The following is a 15854-nucleotide window of genomic DNA, read 5'->3' on the forward strand; positions in this document are numbered from 1 at the left end:
ATCTGAGAGCTTCCTTTTGGCACTGTGGCAAAATTTTTAATGAACTCCACTAAACTTAATCTGGTCTATGATTAGAGGGCTTTGTCTTGCTATCATGGAGTTCCTGTTTGAACAGAAGCTCTTTAAGAAAGATACTGATATTCATTTTGCTGATTTTCTGTTCTTTAGATGAATGGAAGTGAGAAGAAACCAGATAGTTGTTTGTCTTTTTCTTCAGAATATAAAAAGTATTTCTCAAAGCAAAAGGGAAAAATGATATAGGGAAACTTAAACATCTAAAAAGACCAGAATTTGTCATGAAAACATGTAGATTTTTAAAGTAATTATTGCAAGATGTTTTCTTTACCTTTGCAGATGGTTATATAATAGAGGTGGATAAAGGTCTAAATCCCATCTATCTTAACTTTTTTTTTTCCCCCACAAAAAACACAGTATCTATAGCAGCAGTCTGCTGCTGTAAGAGCAAGATATAGATTTATCTCTTCAGAAATGGTTGTCTTCTTTAGAGCTCTCAGCTTATGTGGCTGAGGCCTCATCATGTGACTTAATGTGAACAGATATTCACAAAACAGCAAAAGGTACTGGCTCTTCGTCTTCCTGCATAGAAATATTAGTGTAATTTTCTATAAAATGTGAGGTGAGAACCTGAATTCAAATCCATAAACCGTATTATTATTTTGTAGCACAAGATTTTTAGAGAGCTGCTTTTAAGGGAGGTGTTCACCAAAGCTAGCTTATGCATAGGACACTGATTCTCCTAGACTAGCTGCCAGTGCCTAAAATGAGCCCTTCTGAACTAATTTCCTCTACTTTAGCATGTGACAAGGCTGCCAGCAGTACAACTGTCACTTGCAATGTCTGACATTTGGCAGGTCTGAGGAATAATGTTCTAAACTCACAATATTTCTCTCTCAGAAGTACAAGGAATGCTGGAAATACTTACAGTTATGTATGCTTATCATTGTCCATCCCATTTCCAGATTTATTCCATCAAGGAAGCTACCCTCTAATTGATGTGTAACATTTTTATTGAATTGCTTTTTGCCAGGTGGGTTATGGAACAGAAACCCTTTAATCAGAATTGTTTGATAAAGTATGGGGCTGTTTTGGTGAATCCTGCCTGCTTTTCTGTATTTCTGCTGTGTGGTGTTGGGTGGTGCGTATTACACACATTACAAACAGAAAACAGCAGAGTGGAGTGCCATTGGTGCTTGAAGCGCCCAGTCCATTACACGTGATGTCAGACATTTCTGACAAATGTTCTGACACTATCAAACCTTTTATCAATTTAAGAGTAACCTTGTCACAGTAATCTGTCAAACTGTTCATATAACTAAAGGAAAACAAGTCATCATAGGCTGTACAGTCACTGAGTAAATAAAAAAAAGGCCACTGGAAGATTTTCTTTTTGTGTAGTTGTGTTCCTCAGTATTTGCTTTAACGTGTGTCCAGCAAAGTTGCACCAAATTCTTTTGCAACAAGGAGCTATTAGGTTTCACTATATCTTTTGGGACTTTATACAATGACACTGTCAAAGGTTAGATCGAAAAAGAGTGAATAGAAATATTTAGCACCAAGAATATGTTGTTCTTTTACGTATGAATCTTCTTCTGGATTTTCATAAACATCAAGTAGAGGAACTTCCAAAAATGGACCTTGGCCTCTCTTAACATTTCTTAAGTTTTTTAAAAACAGATCATATTGATCATCAGAACTTGTTAGTCTAAAATTTTCATTTTTAAATATTTCATGAAAATAATAGTAAATATCACATCATCATCATTTATTTCTCCGAGGTATACAGTCTCTGCTGGTGCAGTGGTACACACCATTATACATGTATCTTTCCAGTCAAAATAAGCTTTTCATCAAAAGGAAAGATAATCAACCTTAAGATGTAAAATTACAGATTATAGACAGTAAAATGTGCATGGTGTGTCACTGTACAAGCAAAATATAAATAATTATCTTTGAAATATTCATAATATGTCATTCTGATTTTCATGCGTTGTGTTATATTTCATCCAGAAGAATTCTAAAATTATCTTAAAAACGTACACAGATGGCTTAGTCCCCCGTTGGTATACTGGACACATCCCATTCTTAGTAACTGCATCCCGGTGGAGGTTGATTGAAGGAAATCTCATGCACAAATGAAACATTTGAGATTTATTACTTTGAAACTTTTTTTAATTTCAAAAACTCACAGTCTGTCTCTCAGGATTTTGATCTCTGTCTGTCTTTTCTTACATGTTTGCACTGAAGAAGACTTAGACCCAAAACTTTTTAAAAAGATAAAATAAGTTTTGGAGAAGAGAAATGAAATGTGGGAAAAGAGCTGTAAACTATCTTTCTCTCTCTCCCTTTCCCCCGCTCAGTGAATTTGAAAAGAAAAGTTGGCTTATAAAAAACAACATTTGGCTCTAAAAAAGCCTTGTGCGTTGCACTATTAAGACATTGGCATGTATTCAAAAGATAATCCCTGTCCATCCTAATTCAGTCATGAATTTTTCATGCCCAGTCTATAGTCTGAAGGAAAACTACTTGTGGTGTTTAGTATCACTGTCTAGTGGTAGTTTAAACTCACGTATGTTTTTGTTCTGATTTAGTCCTTCCACCTTGCGCCTATGATGTACCTTCAGAAATCTTCTATTTCCATCTGCTTTGTTGTTCTTGTTTGGATTAGCTTATCTCATCACCCTTCAAGTTTTGACTTCTTTGTGGTCCAGGGTAAAAGTAAAGAATTTAATTAAAACAACAATAGTAAAAAATATCTAAACCTAAAGCACAGCAAGTCTGTGTGCTGCTCAGGCTGACTTTGGTGGAACATGAGCCGGAATCTCCCAGATAAATGGTTTTCCAGGTGTGGGAAATCCCTACTGAATCATGATAGTCCGAGTGTTGCTTTCTCTAAATAGTTTCTAGATGCATATTTTGTGCAGATTACTCAAGGATTTGGGTTTGTTTGTGGATTTTTTTGAGGATGACTTTTTTAGGGAGAAGGGAGGTGTTTGCTTTTTGGGTGTGTTTTTTTTTTGTTTTGTTTTGTTTGTTTGTTTTTTTTTCTTTAATTCTGAAGGTATCCTAATTGTCACCTTGACAAGCCATCAGATGTGAGATTTTAGCCTCTCATTCCACTCTGAATGTCCTTGGTTTTGTCCCTGTGGAACATCTGAATAAGTATTCAGGCTGCCACTGTTTGGATTCTGGTAAAGGGCTAGCCCCCAGGATAATATAACCAAGGTTATTAATTGAAAATACACGTATGACTTAAATCCCAGACTATTTTTGAAATGAACTGTGTGCATTCCTTTTGCCTCCCCAGAAAACTGCTGTGTTCGTTGAGGTTTTAGAGGGATTCAAGGTGCCTTTCAGGACAGGATCTCTTGTTAATAGCTACAACATAGAATAGTTTGGGTTGGAAGGGACCTTTAAAGGTCATCTAGTCCAAACCCCCTGCAACGAGCAGGGACATCTCCAACCAGATCAGGTTGCTCAGAGCCCCATCCAACCTGGCCTTGAATGTTTCCAGGGATGCAGCATCTACCACCTTTCTGGGCAACCTGTGCCAGTGTTTCACCACTCTTCTTGTAAAAAATTTCAAGTACAACATTTTACATTAGACTAAGCTTTATAGCAAGTTCATGACGGCCATTTCTGCTGTGTGTTAAGGCAGCAAGGGTTTGGCATTCCTGGCTATTTTTATTTTTTATTTTCCTTTTATTTTGTGAAAATAACATGAAGTCCATATTATATAAGAACTGATGAAATGAAGGTGTGAGGAAAGTAAGTTCCGTTCCTTTCCTTTTCTTCTGCATTAAAACATTAAGTAAAAATAATTACTGTGAATTATGAGTAAAACAAAGCTTAACCAAAATAAAATCCCCATAGTGAACTCAAAACCAAAAAGACCAAAAGAATTCCTGGAGTAAATCCTTTGCTCTACAATGAAGTTGGACTAAATTTGTAACCAGTGTGAACTGATATTCTTATCCTGACTCTGGTGAAGAGAAAACCCAAACTATCTGAGACTTATGTAGCAGTAGATTGTTAACCTGTGTCTGCTCCTGTGTTTTTAAGTAGTTGTCTTTGGAGATGGAAAGGACTTTACTGGGTTCTGTAACCTTGTGTACGTCAAAGCAAGGTGCTTTGTGGCTTCAATATTAATTCAAACATGACTACATAATCTAGATCCCTCCTGCAGTTAATATCAGCTGACACCATTGCTCTGTGATGTAGCAGGGACTGAAAGGGCATGAAGGTGAAGAGCACTCGTTCGGTGGGATTAGCTCACTTTGGAACCTTGTGGCATCATAGAGAGTAGTTCCTGCTTAAATCTTAATGGATGTTTTGATTTGGAGTATCCTGGTAATACAAGAACTATGAACAGCTCTGAAATCTGCTGAAGGGATCATTCTTCACGGGAACCAAAGAAATGCCTACACTTGGGGGGGGAAAAAGCCCCTCCAACTCCGCCTTCAGATTTGCTTTGTTATTCCAAGTAAAATCAGGAAAGCAACGTCCCAAGAAGGGCGTACTGTTGGGCTGAGCAGAGGAAAGGTGTCCTGCTGGACGGAATATGCTGATTCAAAGCAATGAGGGAACTACAAATATGAGTTTTTTCCTCTCGTTCATTAATGTGCCTGTTCAGACTGGAGAAACACACGCTGATGGATTAGCTTGGAGAAATCTGTATTTTGCTCAAGTTGTTTGTATCAGAGACTTTTCATAAATGTTTATTAAGAGGGGTGAGAAGGGGATAAAAGATTAGTTTCAGGTTAATACTTTTAAGTCAAAAAAGATCAGGAACCAAATGGTGAACATTAAGTGTGCATAAAGTAGACATAAATGCCGTGGATGTGATTTGTTAATTCTTGCATTGAAGACATCTTCATAGTGATGGTGCTTATCAATGCTGTTAAAAACATTGTGGGGTTGCTCTCTGGGTCCGAAATAGTACAAGACAATGAAGTTGTATTTCATCTGAGCGACATCTTGGTTTCTAAAAACAGCTGATTTAGACAAATATTACATCTTTGCAGTGTGTAAATACGGGCGTGGATGTGCACAGGTTTTTTTGCCTTTACCTGATATCATTAAAATTTATTTGTATATTAATTCCCCATTAAAATAATCTCCAAATGTCTTCCATTGTTAAAAACAAACATTAAAGTTGCCTCAGTAGTCAGTGAACAGCTCCTTTTCTTACCTAGCGTCTTTCATCAGGGAAAACAAAACTCTAGGTCAGCAAATGCCCGTAGCACTACAGAGAGCTCCATCTGGAATGTGAACGTTCCCATTGTCAGGAAGAAAGGCAGAAAAATAATCTGCGTAAAGTAATAAATGAGCACCTGCACTCTTCCCTGTTTTGAATGTGCCCGTCTTTTCACTGGAGTGTGACAGAGTGTCAGTGAGAGCTTCTCATCTCCTTTCAAGTTGGATGAACCTGATTTAATGGAAGATAGGGGAGGAGGCAGCGTTCTTAGACACTGCTGCTGAAAACATTTCTTCTGATGAATTTTAATTAAAGTCCTGGGGGGAAAAAAACCAAACCAAAACAAAAACCCAACAAAACAGAGAGCTCATAACAAAAATATTGAGTCTTCTGTGTAGTGGTGTGAAGGGCATGACTGTAACAGCCACCTGTTTTGCTTACTGTGCAGGAGGGGTGTTGCGATAGGAAAAAGGGCAAACACACTTAATGAGCTTCTGCTGACCTGTTCTGAGATGTGGATGTTTCCAATCTTTCCTTGTCCTCTTTTTTCCTCCACGTCTCCAGCATATTTTGTGTGCAGCCAGCCAACCATGGCATCACCAGACCCTCCAGGTCTCCTTATTGATGTAAGCGTTTAAGTGACTCAAAATGCTCTTGGCCAAAAACTATCCAAAGGATGGACAGGCTCTGCCCAGTGCCTGTCTGTCAGACAAATGACTGGTTTTGTAATGTGGGTGTTGCTCTCTGGAAGGGCCTTCATGACCATGGGACTCTTGGCAGTCTGAATTTTCCAGCCCCTCAAGGTATTCTGTAGAACTCTGATGGTCGGTTTCTGCTTTCTAGTGAGGAGGCCAACTGATGGGCTGATGGTTTGACAAAGATTCCTCCACTGCTCTCCTTTGTGTTGTTTGATTTTTAAAAATGAGAATAGTGGCAATGAAAGTTCTGGTTATGTTTGGTTCTTCTGTTTTGAAGCTCACCCATGTCTTTTAGATTTGTCTGCATTTTTGATATTTTTGGTATTTGTTCTCTGTGTCGTCAAGTTCAGTGGGTCTTTCTGATCTGTTGTCCTTTGAGAACTGATGGCAGCAGTGAGAGAGCAGAATCAATGGCTGTATTACATGTGCGGAGAGCAGAGAAGGAAGTAGGAAATTCTTGACTGAGATGTGGTTTATGCTCCTTAGGAGCCACCAGCTTTTGGGAGAGCACGGAGGCACACTGTTCGTGTTCTGATGTTTGTGTAGCAGAAATGTTTCTGTAACCTTTCTCTAGAAGGCATGACGCAGATAATGTTCTGATCTGTTTGAGAAATACATTGTCCTGAAGCTTTGCTGGAAGGAAACAATACGAAGTATGCTTAATAAACACCCTCACCTCCCCCCACTGAAATAGGGGGGACTTGGGCACTGCTTCCAGCTCATGGCAAGAACCTTAGAGCATGCCTGTAATTTCTATACAAGGGGAAGTGGCAGGTTAACTTTGATGGCAAAGCTATTGAATATTATCAGCACGAAAACAAAAATGTCATTGTGTTCAGCTGCTAGACTTTCCCATACCGTTCCAAACAAGCATCGACAAGAGCTCTGTGCTATGCAGCATGCAATGTCCTTCATTCCAAGTATTTGGTAACTTCCCAGAATTATGTGTGTGATAAGCGCTGCTGCTAGATTTCTGTTAAAAACTGAAAAGTCTTTAGTTTTTTTTAAAGATATCAACCAGAGAAAGAATTTCTTAAAATTTTTGCAGCTACATCAGATTTTTTGCCTGCCTCATTATAAAACAGAGACAGGAAAGGTGGAATGTTTTAAGCCTAATTTTTAAAACATGTTGGTCTGCCAGAGATCTGAAAAGGTCTTCTCTTTCTTTGGGCATGTATTTTCTGTGTCCCCATCATGAGCTCTAGGGATAGCAAAGACAACAGCAATGTGGAAATGCAGGTTGTATTTGGAAATAATCTCTCTGCTAGCAGACACCCAGCCTCGTATAAGCTTCATGGAGGCACAGCAGTCTGTGCAAATAGCAGTTATTGCAGGATTACAGCCATGTTATTGTTTCAGTGTAATACAGGTAATAAGTGCAGCATTTATGGCTGTTGCTGCCTAGTGATCACATAAAAAAAGAAATCAGACATACTTTCCTTACTTCACCTTCCCAGTCCAGCATTTTCATATCCTCCTGGGGTTATAATCCAATTATGAAACTTCAATTATTTTCTGTAATTCACTGATTCAAGAAGAACATTAACTTTTTAGCTTCTTTATAGTTGGGAACTACTAATTAAAAGGGGTAAAATAATTCACAGATTCATAGAATTTAAGATCCAGAAGAGACGAAGGGATGGTCTGCCATTATTTTCTGGTTGATTTGGGTCATTAAATTGCCCTTATTTGCTCCTGGACTGAATATAACAATTTATTTTGATGTAAAGAATATCTTCTAGAAAGGCATGCACTCGGGATCTGAAGATAGGAAAGCAAGAGCAAACCTACCACTGTTCCTAACAGTTTGTTCCTGTTAAGAATATTCTCTGGTCAGAATTTCTGACCCACTTCCAAATCAGCTTTCTGGTGTTGATTTTTACCTGTTGGTTCTTGGTGTACTCAGATTAAGGACTTTCAGATTCTCTCCCTCTGTCCTCCTCTCAAATGTACTTACTGTGATTATAGTGACTGTAATCAAGTCACTTTTCAGACTTTTTTCTTTAATAAACAAAATAGATTGAGCTGTTTAAGTCTCTGATTATAAGGCAATATTCTCCAGCCTTTGGATAATTTCATCAAGGACTACAGGGGTCATTTAAATGTTTTAAAACTAATTATTTGAAGTTAGAAATAATTTCCTTTTTTTTTTTTTTTTGTTTATGGAGATTTGTTATTATTTAGAGTTTATGTAGCCATATCTCTTTGAATGTGTCCTTAAGTGGATGAAATGGATCACTGGAACATCTGTGTTCCTAGGCAGAAGAAATGATGCTCAAAAGCTGCTGTGATGGCTGAGCAGGCGTGTAAGGAGGTGCAATATGTGCTCTGTGGAGATCACAGGACGCTGGTACTGGCACTATGTCAGAAGCAGAAGCTCATCTCTCCACCTCTAAGGTTTTAATTACGTTAATTGTAAATTAGGTCTCTGTCCATCCTTGGCTTTGAGTAGCAAAACCCCATAGAATGAGAAAAATGCAGCACTCTTGAAATTTTATTTTAAAAAGTAAGGAATTTTTATCTAAGACATACCTAACGTGATTTTGTAGAGCTTAATTTCTCTGCTTATCTTTAATGGTTCTTGTCCCCTCTGCTTTACTTAAATGAACACCAAATTTAGGACTGTCAATTCAGTGGAATATGGCTATGAATTTTTTTAAATTACTCTACAATAATTTAGTGTAAATATTTCCATATCAAGTTTATTAAGTGCCTTATGAACTTCATAACAAATGACTTCGTATCACATATACAAGCATACAGCCAGTTCAAGGAGCTGAAGGATTAATGTAGGGCAATCTCTTGACTTTTGGAATAAAATGAACTCATAGCAATTCCTTCTAAATGGAAAGGAAGACTGGTGGCTGCAGTGGAACAAAATGGAATACGACCAAGTCATTGGTGGGATTTAAATCAAAGCAGGGCAGTATACTCATGCCCTGATTTGGCTCATTGCCTAACATAAGAATTGGACTAAAGACGTGATTGATTGCAGGTCTTACCGACGTGGGAGACAGGCTATAATGATACAACTGTTAAATACTGCCAGCACGTTTAGGACTTCTAGTTATTTCATCTCTATTTGGCTTTGTTGTATCATGGATTTGCTATTGTGAGTTCTTATTGGGTTCCTGCATTTGTTTGGTGGTTCTTACTACACTTAGCTGTAGAGAAGGAAGAATTTCTCTTAATCAGAAGAGCACGTCGCTTGTCCTTGCTGTGTCCCTGCCATGCTGTTCCCATGGTACGCTGGGGACGTGGGGCTGCTGTTAGGTGACTGCTAGCAGCTGAGTCTCCCACTGGGGCTGGGTAAGTATAGCTCTACCAGACAGCATACGAGGCCTTTCGTGATGAGGAAGAGGTGGGTCAGAGTGGCAAAAAGAGGGACTAGAATACATTGCATCTCCTTGGATGATGAAGTCTGTCAGTGCAGTTTAGTATGTACTGAGCCAACTACGTGGAAGAGACTTAAATTCCTTGTCCTCCCTCATTTTTTTTTTTTTCCGTTGCCACCCCACTTGCACCCGTTTTCTTCCCTAATGCAATCCTCCTCTCAAGAGGGATATTTCTGCACAGTAGTCAGGCTCATCATTTGCTTAGTAGGTGCCGGTTAGCAGTGCAAGGATATTGATGAGAAAGCTTGCATTAAATCTCCCTTCAGAGGCTGCCCTAGAATTGTTACAACTCACGTACACGTGGCATTTTAATCTCTCTGGAAGGACTTCTGAAAAGGATTTTTAAAGGACTGCGCCACTAGTTAGTAGCTGTCACCAGTGTGTGAGGCACGCTCTCAGAGGAGAATTTAGCAGCCCTCCGTTGCACCTGGAGTCGAAATGTCGCCAAGTAAATACATCTCTATTTTTTTCAGACCGCCAAGTCATGGCAGCACCACATACAACTCAGGATGTTGAGCTCCTGAGAGGGATCTCAGCACTGTCAGCAGATTCCCGGGGCTGGGTACTTTTTTTGGCCAGGGAACCTGCTGTGGCAGGCGGTCTGGTGGGGACGCTGAGGCGAATTCGACATGCTGAGGGCTTGCAGGATTCGGGCCGTGTGCCAGCAGCAAAGTGCTCGTCGCCTCCTAACGAGGTAGCCCTCCAGTCCTGCTATCAGGAGGTCTGCAGCTGGTCTGCTTAATGGTATTTAGTAACAGTATGTGCAGTAAAGCATGCTCTCCTATTACACAGAAATCCACTAATGCTGGCATCAAAAGCGGCGGGTAATTCAATCACACCCACAAAAATGATATTAACATAACATTAAAGAGCTATGTAGACTAGCAAAAGACAGGAAATTACGGAGTTCAGGCTTGAAACTTTATCCTTAACTCACCCATATTGTGCCGAGGTACTTGGAAATTTCCATAGAGCGTGTGATTTTATGGAACTTACAGCGGGGTGGATTGTCCTGTTTGTCTGCGGAGGATTTCCTCAGCTAACATCAGCCAGCATTAGTGAGAATTATATAAAGAAATCCTGGTGCAATTTACAGAGCGTAGCTGGACAATGTGAGCTTTAAATACTAATTTCTTGGCTTGGGCAGTTTACCTATCCCAGCATTTCTGAAGGGCTGCATCAGGCATTAGCTGTGTTGACTTTTTTTCAGACCGACTTGCTAAGCCCCTCTCCTAGTTTCAGAACTCATTTTTAGGGTTGTTTTTTTTTTCCTGTACAACAGTCACTGAAAAGATCTTATTTTGTTTTAGATTTACCTTTTGATTTTAAAACACTGCTCTTATTTATTTGAGGTAAAATCACTGGAACTAAGCCGAATTACACTGGAGAGGGGAAAAAAAACCAACCCTATACCCACCTTTGGGCCTTATTAATATTTTTCCTCATTTTTGGTCCTGCTGGAACCAGTAATGCAACTCAGTAAGCAAGATTATCTTCATCATATAAAAATCTTTGGTTGGAAATGGAAGAAGAAAAGGTGTTGACTACCCTGTCTTCTTCCTCATGGCTTCCAGTCCTCTATTGTACCTCCCTGTACCAAGGGGAAGTTCTTACAAGAACCTCATGCATCAAGGAGGAGCAGGGAGTCAATTTACAGTCTATCTGAGAGACGTTTATAGACAAGGCTTAAGCCCTTTTGTGAGTATAATCATTTTATTTTTACTTGTTAGCATGAGAGCCAAGTGAGAGCTAAGGTAAGAGTTGTCTGTTGCTCCAAGGATGGGAATTCACTGCAATCAAATGTGAGATTGCAGATCTCCCAGAGACAGTGAAGCCAGCAGGTACACTGCTTGTAAAGCAGCTAAAACAGCAAAAAAGTGCAGCACCCAGATGTTTTCTCACATCTTCAGGCAGCTTTTGCAGACTGTGCTGAAATGCATTCTGCCCTTGGATACGCTGATACCAGTGCCCAAGTAAAACCAACATGACCTCAAGTAACATCTGATTTAGAGTTCATTCCCACATGGCTCTGGGAGAGAAGGAATGACATGATGACCATTATTTGGGGGAGATTTAAAAATTTTAATCTAGTACAGTGGAAGTAAAGAGTGACAGAAACCAGCAAGTGTTTTATTCTCATTATAGCTCGTTTGGAGATTTTTGTATGGTATTTTCTGGAGATGATGAACTCTTGGTCTAGTTAAGCTCTGAGATTGCTCTGATTTTCCCCCGATGTGCTTTCAAGTGCTGAGGAGCTGTGGAGGAGTGCCACCCCATCTGTCTCTGTGGTGAATAGGATGGTCATTAATGACCATGCATAGAACAGTAGGATGGCTGTATCCTAGGGGAAATCAATTTTCTGCAGAGAGCCGGGCTTGTAAAGAGTAGAAAATTTCCACTGAAGGGGGAGGGAGGGAAGGGGAGACAAAATTGGCAGAGTAGGGATTAAAAAAATACAAAGGCTTCAAAAGTGAGGAAAGACTCAAAAAGCTTTCTGTTCAAGGTGGGTTTTTTTTTTCCCCCCTGTTGAAACTGAGCAGGTCCTGAACATGCTAATCTTAGAGATGGGAGAGAGACTATCCTTCTGGAGAAGCTCTAGGATGGGAGACTGGGGAGAAGACTGCCTGGGGTTTAAGTGAATGGTGATTCTTTTTTACAGTGCATTTTTCTTTTAGACGACCAAATATGCAGAACTGAACCAGTCCTGTACGTTTATCTTCCCGAAGGAGCATCTATATTGCAGATGCTTCTGGATTTTAGAGCCATGCAGTGAAACCTGGGACTAGGTTGAAGCTAGGCTGAGGTAGCTCCACGCTCTGCTGCAGAACCCACGTGACTGTGGTGTGGATGGGTCCTTGTGCCCCTCACTGTGCGTGAGAGTAGTTGGGAATTCAGACTATGGTCATTTTCTTCTGCCATTCTCCGCTCTTATACGTTTATATCTCTTCTCTGAATCACAGAGTTTCGTTGCGGCACCAAGTGTCTCTCTCAACTTTGGGTGGCCCAGTGGCTATGAAGGTCTCTCACACACTGTAACGTTTTGCTTCCCTCTCTTCTTTTCTGCTGGTTTCCCGCTGCTTAAACTTTGCTGCTCCAACCTTGTTGTTCCCCTGCAGTCAGGGTGGAGAGAGCTTGTTTTCCCTAAGATGCTGTCATTTTACTCTCCGAACAGACTTTGAAAAAACTATTTCACAGAGGAGATAAGGGAACTATCTTGTAAGTGGTGTTAAATATCATCATTCAGATAACAGCTCTAATAAGAGTAAATTTGCTTAGACTTTGTAAGTATGTTTATATGTTTATGTATCTTAAAAATGTAAGCAGACATAAATCTTTAAATCTCAAACAAGAGGATGATTCTTTCCTGACTCTGCTCAATATTAAAGGCTAAACCAGAGATAAGATAACATTCCCATAAACATGGAAGCTTCAACAAAGGAGCTGTTGTCCTGAGGATGTGGGAATCAAAAAGAAACTGAAGTCTGAACTTGGGAAACTGTCTTACAAAATGGAATGTTGCATGTAGGGTAACATTTAATGGCTCTCAGAAATTGCAGAACAGGGCAAATCCATAGGTCTTTCTCTTGATCTCGGTGGTCTCCGGAGCAAGCCCAAAGAAAGCGAAGGGCAGAGGCATATGGGAAGTAGAGCAGGCCTTCTCTTTTGCTTTGGCTTCTTACTCAAGATGTTAGTCTTTTGAGAACTGCCTCTCTTGAACAGCAGAAAGGGAAAGGGTCAGAAACTCGCGTGGTCTTGAGTAAGTGGGAGGAACGGGTGCAAGTGCTGTTGAGGAATAAGATGTTTCAGGAATGCGTAAATAGATGGCCTGATACTGCAAGTGCATGGTTTATGAGAGTTGGCCATTGGGTGCATTCAGGGCTGTCCAGAGCACGAATTCAGTTGTTCATAGTTGTAAATATTTGCAGACTATAGGTCTGTTTCTTGTAGAATGTGCTTCTGGCTCCATGAAGACTGACTTTTGCATTGGTTTTGTGCTTTCACTGCTTCTGATGGGATGTTGAAAAGAGCAGTCAACTTGCCACTAGAGGTGATCATTGTAAATTGTGTTATTAAGTTTTAAAACCCAGCACATTTGCTAGATTATATTTTGGCTACTGGAATATAATTTATCAGTATAGGATATATTGACTGTTTATGTGTGTGATAGCAGTAGTAAAGTGAGGGATGTCAGCACTGAGGTTTTCATAAATTGTTAAATACAGCTGCTTTTTTTTTTTTTTTTTTATAAAACGGGGAGTAGAACACATGGTGGATTTGTTAATTGTTATTAGTTTCGTTTTTTTTTCTCTTGCAAGGTTGTTTTCTGGGAGCCAAAACATGCAATTGCCAAGCAGTGTTTTTTCCCTAGCTGAGGGTGTTCACTAATATTTGATGAAGATGTTGCCCCTGGTATTGCCAACCCTCAGAAGCTTATTGCAAGGTTCACAGTATTTGTTTCTTAAACCCTTAGATCCTGAGGCATGGGATAAGATGGGAATCTCAGCTTTCAGGTTTTTTTTTAAATGTAGGTTTCTCTCCTTCATGGCTGTAAAGAGAGGCATGAAGATACAATCCAAGTCTATCACAAAGACTCAAAATATATGAGCAAAATAAAAGGATATCTCAAATGTATTTATTTCTTAGTTACTTTTTAATACTGAAAGTTAATTCCATATCTTCTTTGGTGTATTAGAGAGCAACAGGAATTGTCAGTACTATACTCCTTGGCTGGTTATGGGGAGAACTGTGGGTTTATCCCAGTGAATCACAGTTCTCTCTCTCAAAGTATGCCCAATACTCAGCATGAGGTCTCAGTTTTTCTATGTATATCATTATATGGTTTGAGGATTTTATCATGTTTAATTAGTTTATTTGAAGGCACCTGAAGCCAGTAATGTACAATGTCTCTTCGTGAGGGCACCCAAGCAACTGAAGCTAATTTGCATCCAAATCCAGTGTAACTGATCAGATTCCAAGATGTGCTTACTGTGTTTTTCAGTGAGTCTTTTGTTCATGGGGTAAAATTTCTCAGCAGAAATATAACATATTTAAATTCTTGCTCTTTCTTCCAGATCTGCCCATGTGTATTTCAGAAAGGAAGGGTAGCATAGTACAACTTTCTTCATAGCTCTCCATCCAGGGTTCTGCCTGGCAGGACCAACCAAGTGTCCTTTTAAGGACAGAAGACACAGTCTGTAAAGAGTGTATTTATTTAGTGAATCCCATGGCTTATCTAACCCCTTCCTGGTCCACGTTAGCTGTTTCTGGGTGCAAGCTGAACCACAGCAGAGCACAGCAATTGCCAGCGTTGGCTTGTTTTCCATAGGAGACTCACGGCCAAGGTATCCAGGGAGAGCAGCTGGCGCAAAGCCTGAGTGAGGAGTTTTTGGTTGACTAAGATTTTGTTTGTCTTAGGCTCATTGGTTCTCAGAAGTGCTGACTGATAAGCAGAGAGCTCCAAGAGATGCTAATTATGCTGTATTCCTTGCCCCTTGATTTTACCTTAAAATGTAACTTCAATGCTCAAAACTAAGGAAAATAATGAGGCAGCTGCTCCGTTGATGTAAAGAGGGGCAGCCCGTTCGGTCCAGGAGGGCACCACGTTTCTGGAAACCAAGAGCCTGACCCAAAGTGTGGTTTTTAATATTCCCTCCTTCTCCAAAGATATTTACCAGGCTGACTCAGTGAGGCTAATATGTTCAATTGTGTCCATCTTTCTTTGGACAATAAAGAATTATATAAATAATGGACAAGGGCTCTAACCTAAATAACTTTTTAAACCTGTAACTGTTTGTTTGTTTTGTTTTTTTTTTTTTTTTTTGTAACAGGTGACTATTTAATGCTATATTTACTTGCAGGTTTTTAAAGCATTTTGAAAACATTTAAAAATTGCACATGATTTTTAAATTATGTATCTATATCGTATACTGGGCAGCTTCATCTAGTTTGAATTTTCATGTTGACAAAGCTCTCACTTAGGAGCAGGTTTTGGAGAACACCTGCTTCGGGACCCTGACCCGGGAGTTGTGGTGAGTTACCAGCATGAACAGATTTGTCCTCTTAAAACTAATTACTGCAGTAGCTGTGGGCCTTGCACTGAGGAAAGCAAAGCCTTCGCTGACTGGAAACATGCACTTGTGTGTCCTGTGTAAGTATGTTTACTGAACCAGGGCCGTAGGAAGGACTTTCCATACCGAACAAGCACATTAATTTATGAGCCTACAAACATGCTTTAACCTTAAGAAATGTGGATCGTCCTGTTGTAAGTTCAGCTGGGCTTCTTACGTGCCTGAAGTTGTATATCTGCATGAGTATTTAAAAATATCATGGACAAATAGCTTATCAAATCCATTTCCACACCCTCTCCCGTGTCTCTCTTTGTGTTACAGAGTTGCCCAAATAAATGGACTAAAAAAATCTTTCCTTTTAAGAATATACTTGGTGGTGTTAAATAAAATTCAAAGAAACTCAAAACCAGAGGTGTTCTGTCCCAGTCCTGGGCAAGCAGCGTGAACTTTTGTCTGTGTAATTATAAAAATCCAAATC

At 39.7% G+C, this 15854-nt stretch overlaps 1 protein-coding gene across 3 annotated transcripts in view; it reads left to right on the forward strand.

Moving 5' to 3' along the window:
- RBMS3 (RNA binding motif single stranded interacting protein 3) overlaps window positions 1-15854 on the forward strand; it is a 723800-nt gene that overhangs the window by 365501 nt on the left and 342445 nt on the right. The gene's annotated exons all lie outside the window — the stretch shown is intronic.

This window comes from Chlamydotis macqueenii, chromosome 2 (genome assembly GCF_036417535.1).
Source record: "Chlamydotis macqueenii isolate bChlMac1 chromosome 2, bChlMac1.mat, whole genome shotgun sequence".
In the NCBI taxonomy this organism is placed as follows: Eukaryota; Metazoa; Chordata; class Aves; order Otidiformes; family Otididae; genus Chlamydotis; species Chlamydotis macqueenii.